The sequence below is a fragment of the Anarhichas minor genome, unplaced genomic scaffold (assembly GCF_050575085.1).
Source record: "Anarhichas minor isolate MPS153535 unplaced genomic scaffold, ASM5057508v1 ptg000017l, whole genome shotgun sequence".
NCBI lineage: Eukaryota > Metazoa > Chordata > Actinopteri > Perciformes > Anarhichadidae > Anarhichas > Anarhichas minor.
The window spans coordinates 8326121-8347545 of NW_027466463.1; the positions used below are offsets into that span (position 1 = coordinate 8326121).

Below are 21425 nucleotides of genomic sequence, written 5' to 3' on the forward strand. Positions count from 1 at the left end.
CGTACAAAGTTAGAAATCAACCTCCGAACAAGTTCCACAATAAAGCACATGTATGAATAGTGATGAGACGATGATGAAGATGATGACGATGGCTCACCTAGCGATTCTAAGGCAAAGTTTGCCATCGTGTCTGCCACGGGAACAAGCGTGTTCGTCCACTGTTTGAGCATCTGCACCTCCTGCTGGACCTCTTTCAGTTGAATACACGTGTGTGTGTACTGTGTGAATCCTGAGGGACACAAAGCACTAAGTTAAGAAATGTCAGTTTCAGTACTGGTGATACTTCTTGTCCTTTCAGTACTGGTGATACTTTGTGTCCTTTCAGTACTGGTGATACTTTGTGTCCTTTCAGTACTGGTGATACTTTGTGTCCTTTCAGTACTGGTGATACTTTGTGACCTGTATCTAGTGAAGATACTTCTTGTCCTTTCAGTACTGGTGATACTTTGTGTCCTTTCAGTACTGGTGATACTTTGTGTCCTTTCAGTACTGGTGATACTTTGTGTCCTTTCAGTACTGGTGATACTTTGTGACCTGTATCTAGTGAAGATACTTCTTGTCCTTTCAGTACTGGTGATACTTTGTGTCCTTTCAGTACTGGTGATACTTTGTGTCCTTTCAGTACTGGTGATACTTTGTGACCTGTATCTAGTGAAGATACTTCTTGTCCTTTCAGTACTGGTGATACTTTGTGTCCTTTCAGTACTGGTGATACTTTGTGACCTGTATCTAGTGAAGACATTTGGTGTCCTGTCAGTAGTGTTGATACTCTGTGATCTTAGTTGGTTGGCAATAGACTCGTGGTGACCCGTTGATTCCTGGTCCATGGCAGTGTCTGTAGAGTCGTTCTCATTCATTGACTCAAGAGGATCTGCAGAGTCCATATGATATTGGCCCCTGCCGTGACCTTTCCTCCTCCGAAAGACCCTGAAAGATGCGACAGATGTTAGTAAGACTCATTCATGTGAAGATTTATACAATGCTAACTCCACAGCATACGTACAAGACACAATATGTGCACACAAACTTACCTGTACAAGTTCTCCCTGTAGGAAAGGGTTGGAGTTCCCTCCTCTGTGTAATAGCCAACCTCCTGCAGACGAACACTTTTCCTCAACACGGCTGGAAAAGGGTAGAAAGTGTGGTATATTTTCAGGCCTTGCATATTTTCAGGCCTTGAACGATACAGCGAAGACCCCAAGTAGAGTTGTCTTAGATGAAAACCAGATGTGCAGGAGACCAGGGGCAGAAGTGGGGATGTGTAGAATCAGGAGGCCACATACATTCTCTTACGTTCCGCCCAGATGTTGCATGACATGTACCCTATATAAAGATGAAGCGAGAGCCCTAAAGGCGGGGACTTTCGGATTCGACTTGAGACCTCCGGACGATCTAGACGTCCGTAATGGCATGTGTTGCTTGTTTGTAATAAACTTTATTATACCAGCAAGAACAGTGTCCACGGAGCATCCTTCCTCATCACTTCAACAGACCTGTCGCATGCAAGACACGACATAGATGGCGGCACGAACAGATCGGCAATGATCTGGCAGTTTCCCGACGACTTCACATACGGTGAGCTCTCTCGATTGAATGCTGGTCATTAATTGGGGCTGTTATGTGGAATTGTTAGGTGGAGTTGCTTGGACACACCGTAAATTAAGAACCTTCTTGTTATGGACATGTCCTGTTGATTTGATGTTTAAAGTGAGGCTCCGTGCTAAATTTAATGAAAAAAAAAAAAGGGGGAAGATGAAAAAGGAAAAAGGAAAATAAATAGTTTAGAATAGCTTCATGGTAACGAATAAGGTGGGCTAAATAGTATCGTGCAAGATTAATGAAGAGGGGCCCTCAACTTCTTAACGGTAAGACACATGCATATTAGTCACGGCGTAACGATGGCTCTGACATAGTCCGGAAGAGGATACTGACCTGATCCTATACACATGAAAGAATACATGCTCTAGGCAGATAGGAGAAATAAATAATTAAATAAATAAATAGAAAACTTGGCAACTGATTGACCAGTTAATGCATTTAATTAATTAATGGCATATGGTTGTTTGGTCTAACCTCTGCTGATAATTGCAGATGTCCATTTTTGTCATTGTGCGTTGTTTTGTTCTGATCTGTGCTGTGGTGTACATCAATATGGTGACTGTCTGATGATTTGAGCTGAATAGTGATTGATTGATTGATTGATTGGATAATTGATTGATTTGTTGATTGATTGACAGATTGGTTTGTTAATTTGTTAATTGATTAATTTGTTAATTGGTTAATGTGTGAATGTGTTAATTTGTCAATTGCTAATTGGCGAATTGGTAATTGGTTAATTGGTTAAGTGATACTTGGTTAATTTGATAATTGGTTAATTGGATAATTGGTTAATTGAAGGGGGAAGTAATCTAAATAGCCTTGAGTAGTTTTAATTGTAGCAATTAATTCTTAAAGTACAAATAACGGAAAATAAGAGGAAGTCATTATAATGGGGAAAAATAATACTAAAAATCCAAAGGTAATCACTCCTGTTGAAGTGGTACAGAAGAATAATCCTCTAATTAGAGGCATTGCAAACATTGCAAAAATATCGGAAAAATGGCATAAACGCTGGCCTGAAATTGACCAACCATGGCCAGTGGAGGGGACTCTTAACCCAGATGTAATTAAAATTGATTTAGACTTGTATCAACATACAAGGCAGAGCAAAAGAAGGAAAAAAAAAGAGAAAACGCAAGGAGAAGAGGCAAGTGGAGCTTGGCATTCTCCAGTTGTTTGAAAAAGAGAGGACAGAGAGCAAACGAAGAGGGAACGTACAGAGAAGGAGCAGAAAGAAAAGGAGAAGAGAGAGAAAGCACAAAAGACAGGGAGAGAAGAGAGTATGAGAAAGAGCGAAAAGAGAGAGAGCTGAAAGAGAGGGATAGAAGGAAAGAGAGAGCAAAGTGAAAAAGAGAAACAGGATAGAGAGAGCAAAGTGAAAGGGAGAAACAGGATAGAGAGAGCAAAGTGAAAGGGAGAGGGAGAAGGAGAGAACAGATAAAGAGAGAGAAAAGAGAGAAAGGGAGTGTATAAAGGATGAAATGCCAAACGAGAGTGTTCACCAATTATTGATGACAACAGAGACTGAAGCTTCTACAGTGTGTTGGATCGGAAATCTTAATGAAGATTTTCTTGAGCCAGTTAAGTTGTGGGAAAAGTTTATCATCGTAAATATGCCCGACGCGAAGCTTCCAGAGTATCCATTTCACTGCACGCTCAAGTATTTCAAAAAAGATGCTCAAGGATACGCAGAAGAATGGTTGAGTCAACAACCAAAACAAGTTCAACTAAATTCGGGCTGTATAATTTTGGGACCACAAGGAGCAGCTATGAAGATACACAGAAATGACTATTTGGACAAAGAGTTTGATATCGAGAAGAGTGTGCCACATGTGACCTTGTGGGTGTGTGAAGAACATACGCCGAAGCAAGTGGGAGAAATGATGGCGGAGGCAGAAGAAGCTGTTTTTACACCCGTAACAGAGAATCTTGCCATCTGGAAGAGCGAGGATCAGAGGTTCATTAAGATCATGATCTCTGCTCAAGGACAAGGACAGCCACATGCTGTGCGAATGACACATGAGCCAGTCTGCAGTACTAAGATGGACTCAGACCCAATGAGAGAAGAGATGCTAAAACAAGTTCCAGAAGGTTTGTGGGCTCGGCATAGTACTGATATTGGACTTGTGAAGTCAGCTCAACCAGTAAGAGTTGAACTCCGACCAGGAGTCAAACCACCTTGGAAGAACCAGTATCCACTGAGTGAAGAGGCAATCCGAGGAATTGAACCACAGATTGAAGGACTTTTGAAGGCAGGTGTTTTAAGAATAACACAGGACCCGCAGAGCAACACGCCTTTGTTGCCAATAAAGAAGCCAGATAATTCATATCGCCTGACACATGACTTAAGAGCGGTCAATGAAGTGGTGGTTGATTTTCAAGCAGAAGTACCGGATCCACATACTTTGTTAGCCCAACTTCCGCCAAATGCGACACATTTCACAGTGTTAGATTTATGTGGTGCGTTTTTCAGTGTTCCACTTAGTAGGGAAAGCCAAAGCTTATTCGGGTTCACGTACAATGGACAATCTTATGAGTATGAGAGACTGCCACAAGGGTTCAAACATAGTCCTCACATTTTCAATAAAATAGTGAAAGACGATTTGGAGGGAATAGAGCAGGTATTAACAAGTAATGTAATTCAATATGTGGACGACATCATCATTTGTTCACCGGATGAGGAGACATGTCATAAGGACTCAACTAAATTGCTACAAATACTGGCAGAGAAGGGTCACAAGGCCTCTCTGAAGAAACTGCAGTATTGTAAGGAGAAGGTAACTTATTTGGGTCAAACAATAACGCAGGGACACAGAAGCATCTCTGAGAGTCATGTGGAGGCTATTCGCAAGGCTCCAAAACCCAGAACAGTTCGAGAGATGATGACATTTCTTGGTATTGCAGGATATTCTTCAGCATGGGTTGAGGATTATGCTAGCTTGACAGGGCCATTGAGAGCTATGATTAAAGATACTGGGAATGCTAAGCTACACTGTAATCTGTCCTTTACACGATGGCCTTTTGGCATTTGAAACGGAAAAAAAATAAAAAATAAAAAATAAAAAGCCAAGTTCTTATGTAGAGAGGTCATAAGCAGGTGGGGACTTCCAGATCGAATATCCTCAGACAATGGGAAAGAGTTTGTGGATAAGACGGTGAAATTGATTTTGAAAAAACTTGGAATGAAACAGCGTCTTGGTGCAGTCTATCATCTGCAAAGTCAAGGGATGTGCGAAAGAATGAATGGTGTTCTGAAAAATCGTATTGTCAAAATATGCCAGCAAACGGGTTCCAGAAACAACTAAGAATATTCATACAACTACTCAGACTACTACTCTAGCTATGTGATGTTTTGTTTGTGTACGCTGTTGTTGACCTTTGCAAAGGCAATGATAATTAGGTGGGTTGGAGTTGTGCTACCCGGCGATCAAACTCTGATGCCATTATTACACGAAGCTGACACGGACATGGATGAGGATGACGCAATAAAGATCGAAGTGGTGGAGAAATATCCATTTTGAATATCTCATGATTATCATCCTATTATTTACCTCTGTTATTGCTTGCGTAGTTTGTAGTGTTGATTTTGTTTTGCTCTTTCGAGACTTTGTTTAGTCTCGAAGGGGGGGGGGGTATGGAAACAAATGAACAAAATGATTAATGGACATGAGTTATAATCTCACAGTTTACTTATAGAAGTGTTATTATTCGGTGTTTGATGTGTTAATGTGTATCTGTTCTGTATGCAAAAGATACTGGCCTTCTTTTCTTTCATTCTAGAACATATTGGGGGAAGACCACTGTGAGGGTGGTGGATTGTCAGGGACTCCGATGGGCTGAATGGATTCAGACACTTCAAACATGAAACCGCAGGTCCTTCCTGCTGCTGTCAGGCTGCACAACCACCTGTGCTCCCAGTTGACCACACAAGAAAAATCTGTGCTGTATAAATATTCCGTGCAATGAAAAAAAATGAGTCTGTATATATAATATTTTTAGTTATTGTGGATTTTTACTTGTTTAATATTAGTTACCATTTATACTTGTTTTTACTATGTCTCTTGTTTCCACCATTTACTATGCTGCTGTAATCCTGTAAATTTTTCCACTACGGGACTACAGTACATAATCAAATCCCAGGATACACTTTGTCAGACCCCACTCTTCTTCCCCTGCCCAGAGAAATAAGGAAACCAAAATATCATTAAAGTTTTATTCAAACGGATAGAAAAGTACGTACAAGCAGAAAGATGCTACTGTTTAGCTGAGGCTAAACGTTGCCCTTGGACACCAGGCCGCCGTCGGCCAGGAGGGAGCCGTTGCCCTTGGACACCAGGCCGCCGTCGGCCAGGAGGGAGCCGTTGCCCTTGGACACCAGGCCGCCGTCGGCCAGGAGGGAGCCGTTGCCCTTGGACACCAGGCCGCCGTCGGCCAGGAGGGAGCCGTTGCCCTTGGACACCAGGCCGCCGTCGGCCAGGAGGGAGCCGTTGCCCTTGGACACCAGGCCGCCGTCGGCCAGGAGGGAGCCGTTGCCCTTGGACACCAGGCCGCCGTCGGCCAGGAGGGAGCCGTTGCCCTTGGACACCAGGCCGCCGTCGGCCAGGAGGGAGCCGTTGCCCTTGGACACCAGGCCGCCGTCGGCCAGGAGGGAGCCGTTGCCCTTGGACACCAGGCCGCCCTCGGCCAGGAGGGAGCCGTTGCCCTTGGACACCAGGCCGCCCTCGGCCAGGAGGGAGCCGTTGCCCTTGGACACCAGGCCGCCCTCGGCCAGGAGGGAGCCGTTGCCCTTGGACACCAGGCCGCCCTCGGCCAGGAGGGAGCCGTTGCCCTTGGACATCAGGCCGCCCTCGGCCAGCAGGGAGCCGTTGCCCTTGGACATCAGGCCGCCCTCGGCCAGGAGGGAGCCGTTGCCCTTGGACATCAGGCCGCCCTCGGCCAGCAGGGAGCCGTTGCCCTTGGACATCAGGCCGCCCTCGGCCAGCAGGGAGCCGTTGCCCTTGGACATCAGGCCGCCGCCGGCCAGGAGGGAGCCATTGCTTTCAACAATAACTTTTAGGTAGAGAGCTAATGCCTCAACATCCACTTCATTGGCTTCCACTGTCACTGAAATAAAGACATTGGATTAATAAATTAAAATCTAAGAAGTGATTTTCAACTTCTCTAGACTTTTACAGTGCTTTGAGAATTCTCAGTTCTTCAACTTAAAAACAAACGCTTGCTCTTAATATTTGGCTTTAAAATATACATGTTTTACTACAACACGACAGTACATACACCTCTCACGGTGTCCAATGATAAATACGCAGCAACTGTATAACTGAAATCTTATGGGCAATATAGCTTAGACATTTTTTTGGAATCCAAACACCAAAAGACAGACAAAGCATTAATGAAAACACCAGGAACCTGAGCCGTACACAAACTTGCATTTTTGCAATAGGGTCAAGCAGAACCTGCTCACCTTTTTTATACTTTCGCACAGACATGGCCTCATGTGAATAGTGAAGTGTAAGGGCCTTCTTTATGGAGAGGTCATTGGGAGGCAGATCTAAAGTACAAAAGAAATTTGGTGTCAGGAAGGAGCTCAGAAAATCTCAAATATTAAAATAGTCACCAATATTCTCACCCCTCATTCTCCTCTGTAGCCCATTAGCGCTGCTTTCAGTTGAGCCACCAACAGGCAAACAAGAGCCTATGGACACAGTGGTTTCTGTTAATCAAATGTTTTTGCTGTTTGATTGCACATAAGACAAACTTGTCACTGCTAAATGGCATTTCAGGAATTAAGAAATTAACATACTTTGCTATACTCAACAACCAATTTATTGAATACAAGCTTCAAACAGAACAAATATAAATACCTTTGGTAAGCCAGACAGTCAGCATACAAATAAACAAGGCCCAAAAAGCTCCCATCGCTTCAGTCACCAACAGAAAATGCTACCTGTGCCACATGGCAGGTTAAATAACCCCATTGTGCAGTTATCACAGCTGTTACTGATCAGCTCTAATTGGCTTTCTCTTCAGAGAGTCAGTGCTAGTTGAGATGCAGCCCTTTCCTGTGAAAAATATTATACAATCTATCAGATCATAAAACTCTGAGAATGTTGTATTTATGAATTTGATGAGTTTTTTGTTGTATGTTAAGGAGCAATCATCATTTTAAATACAATCTCGCTTTATGTCCACACTGACAATGCTCCATGAATGGGGAAAATGGAAGATTTCAAAGATACCCCTCATTTTCAGACAACTAATTGCAATGAAGGTTGTATTTGGGTGATAACTATAAAAGATGAACAGCTTCAAACCCAACACACTCAAGATGTTTTTACAAAAGGAAAAGTTTGGCCAAAACAATTTATTCTGATTTACAGTACTTCAAATTTTGCATTTTTACTCTACATGTATTCATCTGCTATAGTTACTAGTTACTTTTATGTCACAATTAATACAGGAAAATAAGACATTCCACAGCTGAAATTGAAAATATTCAGCTTCGCCTGGAAAAATGCACTTTCATTGATAAAAGGTTATTGTAATAATGTAGCTATCTCCCTAAAACTTTCCCAAGTCATAGCATAACTGATCAGTAGTTATTAAAAAAAGGTTAAAGTGGAATGAAGTGGAATAAAGTGAATAATAAGAGGTTTTAGTCAGGCGAGGTCATCATTTTCGAACCAGCTGTTGCTGCTCTTACATTGTACTTTTATACACTATATAACTATATATTTCACTTTCTTTATCACTCATATGATTCAATACATCCAAATACAGATAATAGGAATCATATTCATATTCATAACATCATCAGAGCCAGTTTTGGCTGTCATCTGTAGGATTTTCTCATTTCATGTGTGTGTATGTGGCTGCATGGCAGCCTATCCTCGGTCGATTTCCAAAAACAACCCCTCGTTCGACGCGTCATAGTCTCAGGAAGACCTGTGTCGAGTTTGGTGGCGATCGGCAAAAGTTTTCATACAATAAAGTTGCCAGAAGTGACGCGTGTACCCCGGCGGAAATTTCCGGTCGCAGGCAGTCTGACCACTCGCCCAAGCCTGCTTGACCGCTCTTATTCTGGAAACAAGTCGGAAGTCAACAGTATGCAGTTGGCAGCAATGACTACAGCTTTGGAACGGAAATTCGGCGACGTTATTATCCATATTTTCATAAAACTTGGGCGCATACCTACGATTTTTGTCGGCGGAGGGCAGCACGAAGGTACGTTTGATCACTCACAACTGTTTAGTGTTTCTACGGATCGTGAAACAGAAGTTAGTTACGTGTTCCGCCACGTGTGCTAATGCTAATAAATGCATTGCATGACTTGGTAGCCGTTAGCATGAGGGTACAAACATTGATTTACTGTACTCATAACGCCGATTTCGGGCCAGGATTTGGTGCTTTTATGCCACGGTATTTTTCTGCTTATGTGAGTACCCTATAGCTGTGTTGGTAGTATGTCAGAAGTGACTTATATGATGTTTTTGCCCATACGTTGCTCTTTCATCGAAAAAAAAAAAAAATTAGCCACATACATGCTACTGGCTAATAATCATGCTATTTTCCGCATTTGAGTTTGAGGGGTTCTGAGCCCGAGAAGCCCAAATGGTCTCCCCTCGGGCTAAAAAGGTTAAAAAAAGACTATCACCATCAGCCACCGTCATTAGAATCAAATGTATCCTCTGGACATTGGATACATGTAGCTAATTCCATAGCAATCCACCTGATAGATGTTGAGAGGCACAATGCCGCTAGCGTTAAGCTATATGTGTTATCAACTTATAAAATATGATGTATTATAGATATTATAACCCTGCACACCCACGGAGGTGTTTGCAGTTATTGTGTCCGATTAGAGCTACAAATGTTGAAGGAGCACAAAGCTATTCTGGGATTCATGTGAGGTCACCAATCTCCATGTACAAGCTTTGGGGCTCTCTTTCTGTATGTGCTGAAGATAAGATTTGAAGCTGCAGGCCTTTAAGGTCAGTAAGCACAGTGACACCTGTGCTCCCAGTTGACCACACAAGAAAAATCTGTATATATAATATTTTTACTTGTTTAATACTAGTTACCATTTATAATTCTTTTTACTATGTCTCTTGTTTGCACCATTTACTATGCTGCTGTAATCCTGTACATTTTTCCACTGCGGGACTACAGTACAGAATCAAATCCCAGGATGCACTTTGTCCGACCCCATTCGTCTTCCCTTCCCCAGAGACATAAGGAAACCAAAATATCATTAAAAAAAGTTTTATTCAATTGGGAGATGACTATAAAAGATGAACAGCTTCCAACCCAACACACTCTCAAGATTTTTTTACAAAAGTAAAAGTCTGGCCAAAACAATTTATTCTGATTTACAGTACTTCAAATTTTGCATTTTTACTCTACATGTATTCATCTGCTATAGTTACGAGTTACTTTTATGTCACAATAAAAAAGACTGTCTATCGCCATCAGCCACCGTCATTAGAATCAAATGTATCCTCTAAGGCTTCATAACAAGCCATCCTTATAGTTATTATAAAATAAAATAAATCATATAACATAGAATGCAATAAAATGTCATAGTATAGTGTGCCATAAAACTGCCAAAACATAATGAGTCATAAAAAATGTCAGTCATTATTAACATGGCTAGAGAAGACTCGTCAGTCCGTTGTTCTTGTTGAACCACACAAAGACTACAATACACATTGCATTCTTGCAGAGATCACACAAACCCAACAACAGCAAGGTTTAGTTTGGACCTGTCAGCATCTTATTCACAGAATTATCGTTATGTTAATTAAAAAGTGTTGACCAGCTGCGGCTAAAAGTGAAAAGCTACCTCAATGTTTAGTCCACTAATCCTTGTTAATAATCAAAAGACATGAAGAACAGTTTCACTTTGATGGAACATTGGAACATTTGCATTTATTGTTGAATAGAATACATAGAGCATAGTATTTGCATTTCAAAGTTTTATTGTTATTTTCAAATTTACATTTCAAACTTTATTTGTAAATTTGAACCAAACACACCAGATTAACTGGCATGTGTGGTCCGTGGGAGGAAACCCACGCAGACATGGAAGAACAGAGGTGTTGATTTACCTTCTATACCTTTGAGTTACTATGAACCCTAAAGCTATAGAGGCAGGTGTTCTCCATGTGTCCCCAGTTGCTGGTGATCTGTAGCTTCACATATCTGAAGACCCCTATGTCTGGATTCTGGTCAGAGACAAGAGAGAGAAATGGATAAAGGGAGTCAGGCAATGTAACAGAGACACAAATGAAAGGATAGGACATCAGCGATAAAGAAGACATTTTGTTTTAATTCCAGATGTTCCTGGCATCTGTGTTGACCACATGGTCTTTGCATGTTTGTAATCTATAGTATTAATAGCAGCTCCACCTCTATCTCTAATAGTTAGTTTAACTACAGCTTGCAGCCATTAACATGGCAGGACGAGGTTTCATCCTCAGAAGAACAATGAATAGTTAAAGCTAATCTCTGTTTATTAAGCTTGTTGTGGAGAAATCTGGTAACCTCACAATGTTTTTGAATGTGACCGAATAACACGTTCATGGATGCTGTTCTGTCTAACTTATATCATACTCACGGGCAGTTCAAAGGTCTGAAGTGCTGCGCTGTCCTGATCGTAAACCAGTGTCCCCAGGTAGGTGCCTTCCTCATCCGTGGTGCTCATTCCCTGGAAGAGACAGAAAAGAAACGGAGATGAGCGGAGCCTTTTGTTGTGTATGACATGTCGAGGATGATGACAGAAAATGTCTGACTTACGTAGATTGAAAATTCCCTCGGTGCTCTTGAAATGTGTCCATCGGGGGACTGGCTCTTTGGGATGTGGCCGAGTGTCACGTGAGTGATGGAGACTGGGTGCGACAGGGAGACGAATAAATGCCCTTGGCTGCCTGCAAAGGACCAGCATTGTCCTGGAAGCAACGGTGACTGTCCCTAAGGGGGAGAGAATTTCATTTTGCAACTGTTACCTCCATGTTCTTTGATATTAAATACCAGAAGTTTCAAAAGTGTAATTACAAGACACTGTAAAGCAATGTGGCTGTAACTCCTACCTGGATCACTCTTCGTTGTGCTTTGGATAAATAGCACCCGAAGAATAGTCGATCCAATATTCCAGCTCCTTTGTTGCAATATGTGTCCGACGATAAGTGACGTAAAACTCTGGCTCCTGCATGCACACAAGTAAAGGACACACGTACAAAGTTAGAAATCAACCTCCGAACAAGTTCCACAATAAAGCACATGTATGAATAGTGATGAGACGATGATGAAGATGATGACGATGGCTCACCTAGCGATTCTAAGGCAAAGTTTGCCATCGTGTCTGCCACGGGAACAAGCGTGTTCGTCCACTGTTTGAGCATCTGCACCTCCTGCTGGACCTCTTTCAGTTGAATACACGTGTGTGTGTACTGTGTGAATCCTGAGGGACACAAAGCACTAAGTTAAGAAATGTCAGTTTCAGTACTGGTGATACTTTGTGTCCTTTCAGTACTGGTGATACTTTGTGTCCTTTCAGTACTGGTGATACGGTGTGACCTGTATCTAGTGAAGATACTTCTTGTCCTTTCAGTACTGGTGATACTTTGTGTCCTTTCAGTACTGGTGATACTTTGTGTCCTTTCAGTACTGGTGATACTTTGTGACCTGTATCTAGTGAAGATACTTCTTGTCCTTTCAGTACTGGTGATACTTTGTGTCCTTTCAGTACTGGTGATACTTTGTGTCCTTTCAGTACTGGTGATACTTTGTGACCTGTATCTAGTGAAGATACTTCTTGTCCTTTCAGTACTGGTGATACTTTGTGTCCTTTCAGTACTGGTGATACTTTGTGTCCTTTCAGTACTGGTGATACTTTGTGACCTGTATCTAGTGAAGATACTTCTTGTCCTTTCAGTACTGGTGATACTTTGTGTCCTTTCAGTACTGGTGATACTTTGTGACCTGTATCTAGTGAAGACACTTGGTGTCCTGTCAGTAGTGTTGATACTCTGTGATCTTAGTTGGTTGGCAATAGACTCGTGGTGACCCGTTGATTCCTGGTCCATGGCAGTGTCTGTAGAGTCGTTCTCATTCATTGACTCAAGAGGATCTGCAGAGTCCATATGATATTGGCCCCTGCCGTGACCTTTCCTCCTCCGAAAGATGCGACAGATGTTAGTAAGACTCATTCATGTGAAGATTTATACAATGCTAACTCCACAGCATACGTACAAGACACAATATGTGCACACAAACTTACCTGTACAAGTTCTCCCTGTAGGAAAGGGTTGGAGTTCCCTCCTCTGTGTAATAGCCAACCTCCTGCAGACGAACACTTTTCCTCAACACGGCTGGAAAAGGGTAGAAAGTGTGGTATATTTTCAGGCCTTGCATATTTTCAGGCCTTGAACGATACAGCGAAGACCCCAAGTAGAGTTGTCTTAGATGAAAACCAGATGTGCAGGAGACCAGGGGCAGAAGTGGGGATGTGTAGAATCAGGAGGCCACATACATTCTCTTACGTTCCGCCCAGATGTTGCATGACATGTACCCTATATAAAGATGAAGCGAGAGCCCTAAAGGCGGGGACTTTCGGATTCGACTTGAGACCTCCGGACGATCTAGACGTCCGTAATGGCATGTGTTGCTTGTTTGTAATAAACTTTATTATACCAGCAAGAACAGTGTCCACGGAGCATCCTTCCTCATCACTTCAACAGACCTGTCGCATGCAAGACACGACATAGATGGCGGCACGAACAGATCGGCAATGATCTGGCAGTTTCCCGACGACTTCACATACGGTGAGCTCTCTCGATTGAATGCTGGTCATTAATTGGGGCTGTTATGTGGAATTGTTAGGTGGAGTTGCTTGGACACACCGTAAATTAAGAACCTTCTTGTTATGGACATGTCCTGTTGATTTGATGTTTAAAGTGAGGCTCCGTGCTAAATTTAATGAAAAAAAAAAAAGGGGGAAGATGAAAAAGGAAAAAGGAAAATAAATAGTTTAGAATAGCTTCATGGTAACGAATAAGGTGGGCTAAATAGTATCGTGCAAGATTAATGAAGAGGGGCCCTCAACTTCTTAACGGTAAGACACATGCATATTAGTCACGGCGTAACGATGGCTCTGACATAGTCCGGAAGAGGATACTGACCTGATCCTATACACATGAAAGAATACATGCTCTAGGCAGATAGGAGAAATAAATAATTAAATAAATAAATAGAAAACTTGGCAACTGATTGACCAGTTAATGCATTTAATTAATTAATGGCATATGGTTGTTTGGTCTAACCTCTGCTGATAATTGCAGATGTCCATTTTTGTCATTGTGCGTTGTTTTGTTCTGATCTGTGCTGTGGTGTACATCAATATGGTGACTGTCTGATGATTTGAGCTGAATAGTGATTGATTGATTGATTGGATAATTGATTGATTTGTTGATTGATTGGTTTGTTAATTTGTTAATTGATTAATTTGTTAATTGGATAATTGGTTAATGTGTTAATTGTGCAATTGCTAATTGGCTACTTTGTAATTGGTTAATTGGTTAAGTGATACTTGGTTAATTGGTTAATTTGATAATTGGTTAATTGGATAATTGGTTAATTGAAGGGGGAAGTAATCTAAATAGCCTTGAGTAGTTTTAATTGTAGCAATTAATTCTTAAAGTACAAATAACGGAAAATAAGAGGAAGTCATTATAATGGGGAAAAAGAATACTAAAAATCCAAAGGTAATCACTCCTGTTGAAGTGGTACAGAAGAATAATCCTCTAATTAGAGGCATTGCAAACATTGCAAAAATATCGGAAAAATGGCATAAACGCTGGCCTGAAATTGACCAACCATGGCCAGTGGAGGGGACTCTTAACCCAGATGTAATTAAAATTGATTTAGACTTGTATCAACATACAAGGCAGAGCAAAAGAAGGAAAAAAAAAGAGGAGAAAACGCAAGGAGAAGAGGCAAGTGGAGCTTGGCATTCTCCAGTTGTTTGAAAAAGAGAGGACAGAGAGCAAACGAAGAGGGAACGTACAGAGAAGGAGCAGAAAGAAAAGGAGAAGAGAGAGAAAGCACAAAAGACAGGGAGAGAAGAGAGTATGAGAAAGAGCGAAAAGAGAGGGATAGAAGGATAGAGAGAGCAAAGTGAAAAAGAGAAACAGGATAGAGAGAGCAAAGTGAAAGGGAGAGGGAGAAGGAGAGAACAGATAAAGAGAGAGAAAAGAGAGAAAGGGAGTGTATAAAGGATGAAATGCCAAACGAGAGTGTTCACCAATTATTGATGACAACAGAGACTGAAGCTTCTACAGTATGTTGGATCGGAAATCTTAATGAAGATTTTCTTGAGCCAGTTAAGTTGTGGGAAAAGTTTATCATCGTAAATATGCCCGACGCGAAGCTTCCAGAGTATCCATTTCACTGCACGCTCAAGTATTTCAAAAAAGATGCTCAAGGATACGCAGAAGAATGGTTGAGTCAACAACCAAAACAAGTTCAACTAAATTCGGGCTGTATAATTTTGGGACCACAAGGAGCAGCTATGAAGATACACAGAAATGACTATTTGGACAAAGAGTTTGATATCGAGAAGAGTGTGCCACATGTGACCTTGTGGGTGTGTGAAGAACATACGCCGAAGCAAGTGGGAGAAATGATGGCGGAGGCAGAAGAAGCTGTTTTTACACCCGTAACAGAGAATCTTGCCATCTGGAAGAGCGAGGATCAGAGGTTCATTAAGATCATGATCTCTGCTCAAGGACAAGGACAGCCACATGCTGTGCGAATGACACATGAGCCAGTCTGCAGTACTAAGATGGACTCAGACCCAATGAGAGAAGAGATGCTAAAACAAGTTCCAGGAGGTTTGTGGGCTCGGCATAGTACTGATATTGGACTTGTGAAGTCAGCTCAACCAGTAAGAGTTGAACTCCGACCAGGAGTCAAACCACCTTGGAAGAACCAGTATCCACTGAGTGAAGAGGCAATCCGAGGAATTGAACCACAGATTGAAGGACTTTTGAAGGCAGGTGTTTTAAGAATAACACAGGACCCGCAGAGCAACACGCCTTTGTTGCCAATAAAGAAGCCAGATAATTCATATCGCCTGACACATGACTTAAGAGCGGTCAATGAAGTGGTGGTTGATTTTCAAGCAGAAGTACCGGATCCACATACTTTGTTAGCCCAACTTCCGCCAAATGCGACACATTTCACAGTGTTAGATTTATGTGGTGCGTTTTTCAGTGTTCCACTTAGTAGGGAAAGCCAAAGCTTATTCGGGTTCACGTACAATGGACAATCTTATGAGTATGAGAGACTGCCACAAGGGTTCAAACATAGTCCTCACATTTTCAATAAAATAGTGAAAGACGATTTGGAGGGAATAGAGCAGGTATTAACAAGTAATGTAATTCAATATGTGGACGACATCATCATTTGTTCACCGGATGAGGAGACATGTCATAAGGACTCAACTAAATTGCTACAAATACTGGCAGAGAAGGGTCACAAGGCCTCTCTGAAGAAACTGCAGTATTGTAAGGAGAAGGTAACTTATTTGGGTCAAACAATAACGCAGGGACACAGAAGCATCTCTGAGAGTCATGTGGAGGCTATTCGCAAGGCTCCAAAACCCAGAACAGTTCGAGAGATGATGACATTTCTTGGTATTGCAGGATATTCTTCAGCATGGGTTGAGGATTATGCTAGCTTGACAGGGCCATTGAGAGCTATGATTAAAGATACTGGGAATGCTAAGCTACACTGTAATCTGTCCTTTACACGATGGCCTTTTGGCATTTGAAACGGAAAAAAAAATAAAAAATAAAAAGCCAAGTTCTTATGTAGAGAGGTCATAAGCAGGTGGGGACTTCCAGATCGAATATCCTCAGACAATGGGAAAGAGTTTGTGGATAAGACGGTGAAATTGATTTTGAAAAAACTTGGAATTAAACAGCGTCTTGGTGCAGTCTATCATCTGCAAAGTCAAGGGATGTGCGAAAGAATGAATGGTGTTCTGAAAAATCGTATTGTCAAAATATGCCAGCAAACGGGTTCCAGAAACAACTAAGAATATTCATACAACTACTCAGACTACTACTCTAGCTATGTGATGTTTTGTTTGTGTACGCTGTTGTTGACCTTTGCAAAGGCAATGATAATTAGGTGGGTTGGAGTTGTGCTACCCGGCGATCAAACTCTGATGCCATTATTACACGAAGCTGACACGGACATGGATGAGGATGACGCAATAAAGATCGAAGTGGTGGAGGAATATCCATTTTGAATATCTCATGATTATAATCCTAGTATTTACCTCTGTTATTGCTTGCGTAGTTTGTAGTGTTGATTTTGTTTTGCTCTTTCGAGACTTTGTTTAGTCTCGAAGGGGGGGGGGGTTATGGAAACAAATGAACAAAATGATTAATGGACATTATGAGTTATAATCTCACAGTTTACTTATAGAAGTGTTATTATTCGGTGTTTGATGTTTTAATGTGTATCTGTTCTGTATGCAAAAGATACTGGCCTTCTTTTCTTTCATTCTAGAACATATTGGGGGAAGACCACTGTGAGGGTGGTGGATTGTCAGGGACTCCGAAGGGGCTGAATGGATTCAGACACTTCAAACATGAAAACATGAAAATCTGAAGGACTCTGAACGTGGACTGGCGATACAACATCCAGATTCAAGACATCTTCGATACTACACCTGAGTCACGGCTGCTGAGAAAACTGCAGCGTTATACAGTCTTATGTCTTCACTGAAATGTTACATTAGTATTATTAAAAATGAATTTTCGTCTTTGTATATTAAATGCTTGGGAAATGATGGTTTCTAAATATAATGGGACCTCGGATGTTTTCTTTTTCTCGATGTTTAGGGACAGTGGGGTAGGCAGGAAAAGGTCCATAGAAAGGTGCGATGGGTCGACCAGCCTGACTTTGGACATTGTTTTGTTTTGATTTGCTGAGTGTTCCATATGTATTTGTTTAAGTCATTTCCTTACACAAATTGCTAAATTTCTCATTTCAGTGTTTTGGAGTATTACTTATGGTTGCCTTGGCAGAGGGACCGTGAGAGAATTTTCCTGTTTACATTGTTTAATGGATATTTCAAGAAAAATTAGCTGCCTAACAGGTTTTTCACTCTCACTTTTATATACTCCGTACCGTTGCTTTAATGTTAAAAAAGGACGGGTTGTTAATTTTGTCATGATCATACACTTGTATGTCTCTTCTGTTATTTTTTCGAGACTTTGTGTAAGTCTCGAAGGGGGGAATATGTGGTATATTTTCAGGCCTTGCATATTTTCAGGCCTTGAACGATACAGCGAAGACCCCAAGTGCAGTTGTCTTAGATGAAAACCAGATGTGCAGGAGACCAGGGGCAGAAGGGGGGATGTGTAGAATCAGGAGGCCACATACATTCTCTTACGTTCCGCCCAGATGTAAACATGACATGTACCCTATATAAAGATGAAGCGAGCGCCCTAGAAGCGGGGACTTTCGGATTCGACTTGAGACCTCCGGACGATCTAGACGTCCGTAATGGCATGTGTTGCTTGTTTGTAATAAACTTTATTATACCAGCAAGAACAGTGTCCACGGAGCATCCTTCCTCATCACTTCAACAGACCTGTCGCATGCAAGACACGACAAAAGACAGAGAGGTGAATAGTCAGCAACACACAATGACGCAGCCAGAGACTTTTTTACGACAAATGGTGTATATTGTCACTATGAACAATAACGTAATGGAATTAATGACAGCTAGGAAATGCAATTAACAGCATACAGTATGTGCATTCGCCTTCCTTCTTCCTATGAGTAATACACAGCTAGAAGGTACATTAAACTATATAATACTAACATGAATAAAAACAAAAATAGGATAAAAGTATTGACATGTTTGTTGACTTGTACTGCCTGATCTTTCATGCTCTCTTCTTGATTGGCTTGTACACAAACATATTGCACAGAGAGTGAGTGACAGACGGACAAGTCAAGGCTTAAAGCGGTTCAGTCTCAAGTTTTAAGACATTTCATATGTCAAGTGTGCAGCATTGCTGGTAACTTACCTGTTCTTTGTGTGGTGGAAAAGCCCTGGACTGTTTGAGGCTTTGTTTTCGTTCAAATTATGAACTTCTGTAAATGCTGCACATGAAGACGGAACCTAGCAACTGTGGAATTCTTCACGTCCATTTTGTTCACGTGCGTTCTTAAGGTCACATCTCACCTCTGACCTCTGCAATGTAAAGTTGCATCCACTCAGCCCGCAAAAGGCCTGAGATCAAGTCCACTTTTGCTTTAATTAACGGACACACACGCACAGACATCAGCAAAAAAAAAACATATTCACTCTTTTACAGATTAAAATGCTCATCAAAGTGTGTAACATGTCAGAATAAATTCACACCACTGGGTTTCTACAGATCTTCTATTTGTTTTCTGTTCACTGTTTGTATGAAGCCTAATATAATTTGTTCATTAAATACTCGTAGTCATCACACAGCAGCAGAGTCCATGAGTGCGTCTCCAGTTCTTTGCATGCAGGCGTCATGCGGACTGAAATCTTTATTATTCTAACTCAAGCGTTCTTCTGGTTAAAGCTAGGAGCTTGTATGAGTCCCATAGAACTCTATAATCATGCAGGAGAGAGATATTCATATATATCAAAACAAGTTGCCCACATTAACTCCACTTGAAGACTTTGCACTTTACTCTTATGTTAATGATGGATTTAAAGTGTTATGTCGTGCATGTGATGGTGGATTACTGTTAGAAAAATTCACGCGAGACTGGTGTAAAAATCATCAATCATGGACATTTATTCTTGCAAGAAGGAACAGAGTTGAAACACAAACAAGTTGTCTCATCAAGGCGGCTCAAAGGTCTGCCTCTGAGCTCCAAACATTTATACTTGTAAACCAGTGGTGGGCCGTCAGGGCCTGCAAGGCCTAAACAGAATCACAAAGCTATATCTATTTTATAATTTAATATTTTTTCTTGTCATTAAGATGGTGATGGTGGGTCCCACAGCCAGACCAGCTGAGAACCACATTCATGATAAGACATCTGCCACTAAGGAAAACACACACACACACACACACACTGCGCTCACACAGCATTATTATCACCAAGTCTGGTACAACACTTTAAACAATTTGTTCTAGCCTTAGGGTCACTTTCTCATAATCAGTAAGTCATGGTAGCAAATCAACAAGGCGTAAGTATTGACGCCTCTACAGGTTTATTATGGCTTATTTAGGGTAAACAGCTTGAGATGTTCTTTCGACCGTCAGCTGCTTCTTGATAGTCTTAACATTTGCTGAGAGACCTAGTGCGAGTGAAAGTTCACACAAGCAAAGAGTTTTAAACACTTACAGAGGACATGAGCTTCTGTTTAAAGGCATAACATGCACTGATTATTAAATGCATAGTAATTAGTCATTTCGATTTTTCCCCAACAATTACCATTAAGCAAAACACCTGAGTGGGCCTTCCACTAAGACCTAATATTGTGGACTTTGTTGTCTTTTAGAGAATCCCCGTTTTATGATTTCTATTATTTTTGTTTCTATTGGCCTCCTGGTGCATATTTCTAAATAAGGTTGTGTGTAATCAGATTAGTCCAGGAGTCCTGGTTGGGTTCTGGGTTTGAGGGCAACACATGGCCCCTTTGGAATAAGATAAAGAAGAGAGAGAGGCTCTTCAGACTGGTTTGTCTTGCATCTCAGTTGATCAGTGCAATCAAGGCCAGGGCATTTGCTTGCTGCATTGCATTGCTAAATGGCATTTCAGAAATTAACATACCTAAATTTTGCTATACTCAACGACCAATTTATTGAATACAAGCTTCAAACAGAACAAATACAAATACCTTTGGTAAGCCAGACAGTCAGCATACAAATAAACAAGGCCCAAAAAGCTCCCATCGCTTCAGTCACCAACAGAAAATGCTGCCTGTGCCACATGGCAGGTTAAATAACCCCATTGTGCAGTTATCACAGCTGTTACTGATCAGCTCTAATTGGCTTTCTCTTCAGAGAGTCAGTGCTAGTTGAGATGCAGCCCTTTCCTGTGAAAAATATTATACAATCTATCAGATCATAAAACTCTGAGAATGTTGTTTTATTTATTTTTTGATGAATTTGATGAGTTTTTTGTTGTATGTTAAGGAGCAATCATCATTTAAATACAATCTCGCTTTATGTCCACACTGACAATGCTCCATGAATGGGGAAAATGGAAGATTTCAAAGATACCCCTCCTTTTCAGACAACTAGTTGCAATGAAGGTTGTATTTGGGCTATAACTATAAAAGATGAACAGCTTCAAACCCAACACACTCAAGATGTTTTTACAAAAGGAAAAGTTTGGCCAAAACAATTTATTCTGATTTACAGTACTTCAAATTTTGCATTTTTACTCTACATGTATTCATCTGCTATAGTTACTAGTTACTTTTATGTCACAATAAAAAAAGACTATCACCATCAGCCACCGTCATTAGAATCAAATGTATCATCTCTGGACATTGGATACATGTAGCTAATTCCATAGCAATCCACCTGATAGATGTTGAGAGGCACAATGCCGCTAGAGTTAAGCTATATGTGTTATCAACTTATAAAATATGATGTATTATAGATATTATAACCCTGCACACCGACGGAGGTGTTTGCAGTTATTGTGTCCGATTAGAGCTACAAATGTTGAAGGAGCACAAAGCTATTCTGGGATTCATGTGAGGTCACCAATCTCCATGTACAAGCTTTGGGGCTCTCTTTCTGTATGTG

General features: G+C 41.2%; 1 long non-coding RNA gene across 1 annotated transcript; it reads right to left on the bottom strand.

Annotated features, from left to right (window-relative positions):
• Positions 1–10493: 10493 nt before the first annotated feature.
• Positions 10494–11826, bottom strand: LOC142951231 (uncharacterized). Its single transcript, XR_012954555.1, has 3 exons — positions 11685–11826; positions 11213–11565; positions 10494–10820 (listed from the first exon to the last, which is right to left on the bottom strand). It is a non-coding gene; the product is annotated as an uncharacterized LOC142951231 (long non-coding RNA).
• Positions 11827–21425: the final 9599 nt, after the last annotated feature.